At 45.0% G+C, this 8,185-nt stretch overlaps 1 protein-coding gene across 2 annotated transcripts in view; it reads right to left on the bottom strand.

The window, feature by feature from the left end:
• Window positions 1-253: 253 nt before the first annotated feature.
• The window catches only part of ARPP21 (cAMP regulated phosphoprotein 21), a 147,646-nt gene continuing 139,714 nt past the window's right edge, over window positions 254-8,185 (bottom strand). For both annotated transcript variants that reach the window (XM_087711855.1, XM_087711854.1), the window contains exon 10: window positions 254-363. The gene's annotated coding sequence lies outside the window, so the exon portion shown is untranslated. The remainder of the gene's footprint in view (window positions 364-8,185) is intronic.

Raw genomic sequence — 8,185 nt, 5'->3', positions numbered from 1 at the left:
TGTTAAAAACTAGAAATTGGAAAATAGGAGAAGAAAAGTAATACGGCTAAAATTGGAAATAATGGAAATATAATGCAAAATGAATTATGTCTTTAGGTGAGAATATTAAAGGGGGAATTCGGACAACACTTTGTTGATAAAAGAACTTTTATTATGTAACAAAATAAATAGAAAACTTTAACGATCGTTGGCTTACCTGAACGATTGTTCTCTGGGCGTTCTCTGGGAGTATTGAAGGCAACAGATCTATGCAGATTAATTGTTGTTTAATTTTTGAATGATTAAAATGTAAAGCAGTCCATGTAATTTCTCTATGAATGATTCAGTGTACCTGGTTTACAGTTTGTCTGGCTTGCAGTGTACCTGTAAGAAAATTGATGAATGAAAACAAATAATGAATAAAACTCTTTATATATCATTTTAAAGATAAATAATTAGCTACATGAGTCATATCAATCAAGACAATCCTTTTTTTCTATCTTTCTTTTTTTAAATTATTTTTTTAATGTAATAATTCCATTTTCCATTAAACAGTGTGTCGACTGGGTACAAATATCTTTGTGCAGTAATAATCAACATTTATAATACTATTAATTGCATTGATATTAATTATTTAATCTTACAATACTAATATTTAACATAATAAATCTATTCTCCTGTGCGCTGCTTGGAGAGTCCAAGCATGAGTTAAATTATGCCTTCTGCCCAAGGACTGAAATGTAATTTCTTTGGCCATGCCTCTGGTTCCTTGCTAGAGTCAGTTTTTTTCAATAAAGCAGTGGTCCTGTTGTAATGTAATCCAATGTTATTCCCCATCACACTGGGAAATAGTTCACGGCAGGTAGGTGATCCCAGGATGGGGTGGACTCTCCTGCAGCACCCAGACCAGATTGTTCAGGCAAGCCAACAATAATTCTCCTGTGTGCTGCTTGGAGAGTCCAAACATGGGACATACCCAAGTTAAATGTCACTAGGGTGGGAAACATGTGAGCTGGGGGTCTCCGTGCTGGAGTGAACCCCTTATAGCACCCATCTCCCAAAGGATGCCTCTGCAAATGCAAATTTGTCCAATTTGTAGTTTGTAATGAAAAGTGAGGGGAAGGCCCCGGTGGCTGCCCTACAAATTTCCTCAATTGAAGCTTGCGTCACCCAGGCTGCCATGGTAGCTGCACTTCTATTGGAGTGTGCTGTTATGCAACCTGGCAGGGGTCTGGCCTGATGTTCGTATGCTAAGGCAATACAAGTTCTGAGCCAACATTCAATGGTCGAAGAGGTGACTTTGTGACTCATAAAAGCCGGCTGGAAGGAGATGGAGAGTGCTTCAGACCTCTTAGAGGAAGCAATCCACTTAATATACCTCCATAGGGCTCTTCGGACATCTAAAGTATGCTAACGCTGTTCCCTGGGATGTCTTAATTTCAGGCAAAAGTCTGGTAATATTATCTCCTGGGTCCTGTGGAACCAGGAGTTGATTTTGGGAATAAACGAAGGGTCCAGATGGAGGATGATCCTGTCAGGCGAATGATGCACAAGCCCACCTGACTAACAATGCAGCCAACTCCAAAATCCTCCTGGCCGACATGATGGCAATGAGGAAAACTGTCTTAGACTGCCGAATTGGGACATGCAGGTACGCCTCCTTCAGATCTATGGATGTTAACAGATCTCCTTGCCTGATGCAGCTGAGGATTGATTGGAGGTACTGCATCTTGAAGCACTTGTATGCCAGATGTATGTTGAGCAGCTTCAAGTCCAAAATCGCTCTCCACCCACCTGAATTCTTGGGGACTAGGAATAGAATGGAATAGAACCCCCTGCCCTCTTGCCCTTGGGGAACTGGCTCTATGGCTCTGCTGTCAAGAAGATGAAGGATCTCATTTCTATGAGACTTTTCTTGATTGGACAGGAGTGGGTGGGGCAGCGGATGAAGTGGCGGGGAGGGATGAACTCCAAAGTGAGTTCCTGCCTCACTGTCTGGAGGACCCACTGATCAACTCCTACTGATTGGTGAACAGTTGTAGTCAGCCTCCAATGGGAGGAGCCTGATGATGGTCACTTATTTTGACGGAAGGGTCTGGAATCTGACTCTCTGCGAAATGACCACATAGAAAAATTATGTTGCCTGTTCTTGTCCCAAAAGGACTGCCGGTCCTGAGGCAGTGTAGGGGCATTGAAAGGAAGAACTAATCGCCACTTCGGGTGCCCTGTGCACCTGCCTGCAGAAATAAGCAGGCGATTGATGGTCAGCCCTTTTGGAGACAGAGAGTAAGACCTTCCTCTTGTCCTTGGTTTCCACTAGGACCGGATCCAAGGATTCACCAAACAATTTACCCCCCCCCTTGAAGGGGGAAACTGCCAATTTCCATTTGGATCCCATGTCTACATTCCAATGTCTGAGCCATAAAAGATGATATGTGGTGACATTTGAGGCCAAAGCTCTAGAGGCGAACTTGGCGGCATTAAGAGTGGCATCTGCTAAGTATTCTGCCACCGCTATTATTTTGTTCACATCGTGGCATAACCTGGCTTCGCCAGCAGGTAGCCTAGCTTGCAGTTGGCAAAGCCAGAGCTTTGCCCCAGAAGCCCTATTAAAAAAGGATGTAGATGTGGCCGTTTTAATTGCCCACGCTGCTTCCTGATGAGTTTTGTAACAAGCTTTCTCAGATCTCTTATCCTCTGCCTTTAAGCCCTCTAATAGGTCTGGAGGAAGTACAGAGGATGAAGTGAGGGAAGCCACAGGAGTGTCAACAGAAGGCAACTTGAGGAGTTCCTCAAATGTGGGGTCCACACTATAAATTTTTTGTCATTGCTACTGGGGGTAGCAGGGGCACCTGGTTGTGCTCACTGTCTCTGAACTTGAAATAATTTAGGCAAAGGAACAATCTCCTGAGCCTGGATTGGTTCGTTAAAAGGCCTTCGCTAGGATCCTGGAGCCCCTTAGTGCCCTGATCAGGGGCTGGGGTCACCCCCAATTGGGTGGAGGCTTTGGTCTGGTAAAAGATGAATTTAAATAAGGCCATATTAAAGAGCCCTGCAAAGGAAGAGACCTCGTCCTCAAAAAAATCCTGCTCAGCTGTGTCATCTTCCCCCAGACAGATTCTTCGCTAGCCAGGGAGGAGTAGGGAGTTGATGGAGGCCACATGCGTGTCCTGCCCTGGATTGGGGGCAGTTGTAAGCCAACCTAGGTTGGCAATAGTCTCGTTGTTGAAGGCCTTCAGATATACCTTGGGAAATGGCTTTAGCTATGACCTCTCGTATCTCCGAAATTAGCGAAGGTTCCTGATCCTTCCCAGGCATGATAGAGCCACAGTTGGAATTATGATATGTGTTGGAACCAATGGCAAAGAAATGGCCAGCTGTTCCTCCTGTGCCACTGGAGGGCAGGCAAATAACTCCCCACCCCACTAAGTGTTCTGGCCCCCATTTAGCCTATTCCAAAACTAAAGTCACACAAAACTGGCCAAAAGAAAGTCTTTATCAGTCTCGGCTCACGCTGGCTGCGAGCCCAAAATAAACATAGATAAAGTCTCTGGCAACAAGGGTTATGCAGCAGAATGCAGAAACAAAACTCTTACAGCACAAGGTTTTCAGGAAACAAAATCACTTATCCAAGTGTCTCACAAACTCAAACAGGAACGGAACTGAATTCTCCATAAACGAACGACGAATCACGAACGAATGAATGAACGTTGACTTCTGCAACCAGGGTGTGGCACCATCAGTCCTTTTATCTCCAGAAGATGACACTAACGAGCCCCAGCTGCATTGTTATTCCTGCATCCCGACTCAACTCACAGCAAACTTCTGCTGAGTCACAACACTAAGGGAGGGTCTGGGTGACCCAGAGTACTCTGAAGCATCATCAGGAGACAGATCCTGGGTTCCTTCATGTTATCAGAGATAGGGTGGTCTATGCGAGAGGAAACTTGCCTGGCAGGGGAGCCTGGAGGAGAAGATCGCTGGGAAGTAGCCATGGTCTGTCGATGGACCTTGGCAAACTGTTTTTCCAGCACTTCTTGGCACTAGCTGCTATCCTGTCCACCCCCTTGGTCCTTTCAGGGCCTTACAAGCCTTAATGCCAGCCTGCCTGGAGTAATATCTGCTAGTGGAGGGGCCTGGCTGTTCTGCCTCCTCTCTGGGGCATCTGGAAGCCATGGGAGCAGAAAAGGTGGCTCTTGAAATGCAGAAAGCAAGACAGGCTGATTTCCAGTGCTCACAAGGGGCAAAGAGGTGCACTGCCACTCACCCAAAGGTTGCTGATGGGTGTTCACTGATTGCAGGAGCTTGCAGGCCGACAATAGCTATTGGCACGAACCAGAAGTGGCTCCCAGTGCCAAGGCAAATTTCTGGTTGTTGGGCTGACCAGGCAGGCCAAGACCTCCGAAGCTGCAGAACAAGGCTCAGGCAAAACAAACCTGCTGGACATGCCGGACAGGGGAAGACACTGGCAGTGATCTGTGCGAAATTTTCTTGCGCTCAAAATGGCCACCCAACCACTTGGTGAGGAAGCGCTCCGACTTCCGACCATTTGGAGAACAACTTGGCCATAGCCCCGTGCACAGGCTCAATCAGTTGCAGCAGAGTCGTTGGCAAGCTGAGTGCTCTAGCTGACCGCCATGGAGTGTGAGCTAGCCCAGAGCGTCACGGCACTGATGAGGGAGATTAACAAACTAAAAAGACTCCCAACCTGCCCCAAAGGAAAAAAAAACTACGAATAAAAGAAATTCCGAGAAAAGGAAATAATCAAAGAAGTGTGAAGAAATCAAAAGGGAATTATAAGAGGGCCCAAGCTTATCTGATCAAGAACTGCTGGAATCTCTTTGGATACGTCCACTGGACTAGACTGAATTGAAAAAACTAACGTTTTTTCCAGAGGGGTGGCCAAAGAAATTCCAATTCAGTTCTTGGGCAGAAGGCAGAATTTAACCCATGCTTGGACTCTCCAAGCAGTGCACAGGAGAATAGTTTATTATGTTAAATATTAGAATTGTAAGATTAGAGAATTAATATCAATGCAATTAATAGTATTATAAATGTTGATTATTATTGCACAAAGATATTTGTAACCAGTCGACACACTGTTTAATGGAAGATTATTACATAAAAAAATAATTGAAAAAAAAGAAAGGTAGGAAAAAAGGATTAACTGTCTTGATTGATATGACTCTGGAGAGCCAGGGACGGAGGCCACGCCTCCATCCTGGTTCTCCTTGACCTCTCAGCGGCTTTCGATACCATCGACCATGGTATCCTTCTGCGACGACTACGGGAGGTGGGGGTGGGAGGCACTGTTTGGCGGTGGTTCTCCTCTTACCTCTCGGACAGGTCACAGTCAGTGTTAGTTGGAGGGCAGAGATCGACCCCTAGGCCCCTAACATATGGGGTGCCGCAGGGTTCGGTCCTGTCCCCCCTACTTTTCAACATCTACATGAAATCGCTGGGCGAGATCATTCGGCGGCACGGGATAAAATACCATCAGTATGCGGACGATACTCAGTTGTATCTGTCCGCCCCGTGCCAACTCAATGAAGCGGTGGACGTGATGAACCAGGGCCTTGAAGCTGTTAGGGACTGGATGAGGGCTAACAAACTCGTGCTCAACCCGGATAAGACCGAGTGGCTGTTGTGTTTCCCTCCCACTAATTCGGCAAGCATTCCATCTCTCAGGCTGGGGGGTCAAACACTACGCCCCTCAGACAGGGTCCGCAACTTGGGAGTCCTCCTGGACCCACAGCTGACTTTCAAACACCATCTGTCAGCTGTGACCAGGGGGGCATTTGCCTGGTGCACTAGTTGCGCCCCTACCTGAACCAGGAGGCTCTCACAACAGTCACTCGTGCCCTTGTGACCTCTAGGCTGGAGTACTGCAATGTGCTCTACATGGGGCTGCCCTTGAAGAGTATTCGGCGACTTCAGCTAGTCTAGAATGCGGCTGCGCGAGCGATTGTGGGTGCACCTCGCTTCACCCACATAACACCTATCCTCCGCGAGCTGCACTGGCTACCTGTCGATCTCCGGGTACGCTTCAAGGTGCTACTCGTCACCCATAAAGCCCTTCATGGTAGTGGATCTGGGTACTTGAGAGACCACCTACTGCCAATCACCTCCATTCGACCAATTAGATCTCACCGATTAGGCCTCCTCCGAGTTCCATCCGCCAGTCAATGTCGACTGGCAACCACGCGGAGGAGAGCCTTCTCGGTGGCAGCTCCGACCCTATGGAACGATCTCCCCGTGGAGATTCGTACCCTCACCACCCTCCAGACCTTCCGCACAGCCCTTAAAAACTGGCTGTCCCGTCAGGCCTGGGGCTAAAGATTGCAACCCGCCCGAATGGTATGAATGTTGTGTTTTAATGATGTATTGTTCTATATGTTAAAAGTTTGTTTCCCCCCCCCCCTTTTAAAGTTGTAAGCCGCCCTGAGTCCCCCCAGGGAAAAGGGCGGCATATAAATAAACTTAAATACAAATACAAAATACAAGACTCATGTAGCTAATTATTTATCTCCAAAATGATATATAAAGAGTTTTTTCATTATTTGCTTTCATCCATCAATTTTCTTGCACTGCAAGCCAGGTAACCTGTAAGCCAGGTACACTGAATCATTCTTAGAGAAATTGCATGGACTGCTTTACATTTGAATCATTCAAGAATTAAACAAAAATTAATCTGCATAGATCTGTTGCCTTCAATAAACAAAACAGAATAATCTGTATCTACAAAAGTTCCCTAGGTCCAAAAAAGTGACTGAAAAAACATCAGGCTTGTAGAATGGCACATAATCTGACACTGTAGAATTAGAAATCAAGCATTACTGTAAAGATAGGCAAATTATTTCTCTCTAAGGTACAAATTAGCTTGAGCCAAATAGATCAAGAGCTGCATGATAGAAATAGGTAGCTCTATTTCCCTGTGGGCATGCTTAAAAGATCTACACTTTTATATGCTTCTCTGTTCACATACCTTATTTGCATCCACTCACACAAATCCCCTCATACTAAGATACATCATTCCTCATTGCCATTAGGATTTAAAAATCTTTTGTTTCCACCAATAGGAAGCTTATTAAAAGGCTCATTGGCACACTGACATAAATGCTGCTCCTCAGAAAGTGGGTAGATCTTGGATTTAAAACTGTGCAAGGAACTTTCCCAGTGTTCTCTACAAGCCATAAACTTTTATTTTTGATGTAAAATACGTTTATTTCCATTTCCATTTCATTTCATTCAATCACATGTATACTGTGCATGACCGGGGCATATAACATTGAATAATAAACACAGCCCTCGCTTTCATAGACCATACCCCCCAAAATACAAACCCAATATGCCACCTTGACCCACCATACACCCTCTTTCACCCCCTCCAACTTACATTCTTCCTTCTAACATTCTCCTCTACTACCTACTTCCCCTCCCCCACTATAGCTCCTCTCTCCCAATACATTCCCTCCCTTCCTTCTCCTCCTACCTCCAATCCTCTCTCCCACCCTCACTACCCCTCTTTCTTCTTTCACTCTACTCCTCCCTTCGGTGTATTTCTATTGTCTATCAATATATTCAGCTTGTCCTATTTTTACACTAACATTAAAAGGCCACAGTATACAAGTGCAATCATGTGCTTTGAGATCTAAGACATATTATATTTCCCCCCTCCCCCCTCCCCCTAAAACCCCACCTCCCTTCCCTCCCCCCGACTTCCCAGAGCCCGTACACAGTATAGCTTTTTAACAAACACAGTCTAAAATATCTTTAAAACAAAGCAGAAGAAAAAGATCAAAAGGCTCTCTGCGTTGAACTCAGCTTCTTACTGTTACCCAAACTTTAAACAGTTTAAATTATTACTAATCTTAAGCATATGCTATCTGGAATTTCTTAGTCCCATATTTGCTTTGTATATAATCAATCCATTTTTTCCAGTCTCGTTTATATCTCTCGTTTGAGTGGTCTTTAAGATATGCTGAGATTTTTGCCATCTTGGCTAAGTTTATAACTTTCAAAGTCCATTCTTGAGTTGTAGGTACGTCTTCCTTCTTCCAGTATTGTGCCACCAACAGTCTTGCTGCAGTTATTAAGTACAGAACCAAATTAGTCTCTACCACTGTAAAATCAGTACATATACCTAGTAAAAATAACTGAGGGGTGAATTTTATCCTTCTTTTGAAGATATTTTGCATAATCCACC

The sequence above is a fragment of the Thamnophis sirtalis genome, unplaced genomic scaffold (genome assembly GCF_051295495.1).
Source record: "Thamnophis sirtalis isolate CommonGarterSnake01/CBP01778 unplaced genomic scaffold, rThaSir2_p1.2 scaffold_4, whole genome shotgun sequence".
NCBI lineage: Eukaryota > Metazoa > Chordata > Lepidosauria > Squamata > Natricidae > Thamnophis > Thamnophis sirtalis.
This window is presented reverse-complemented; position numbering and strand designations above follow the sequence as displayed.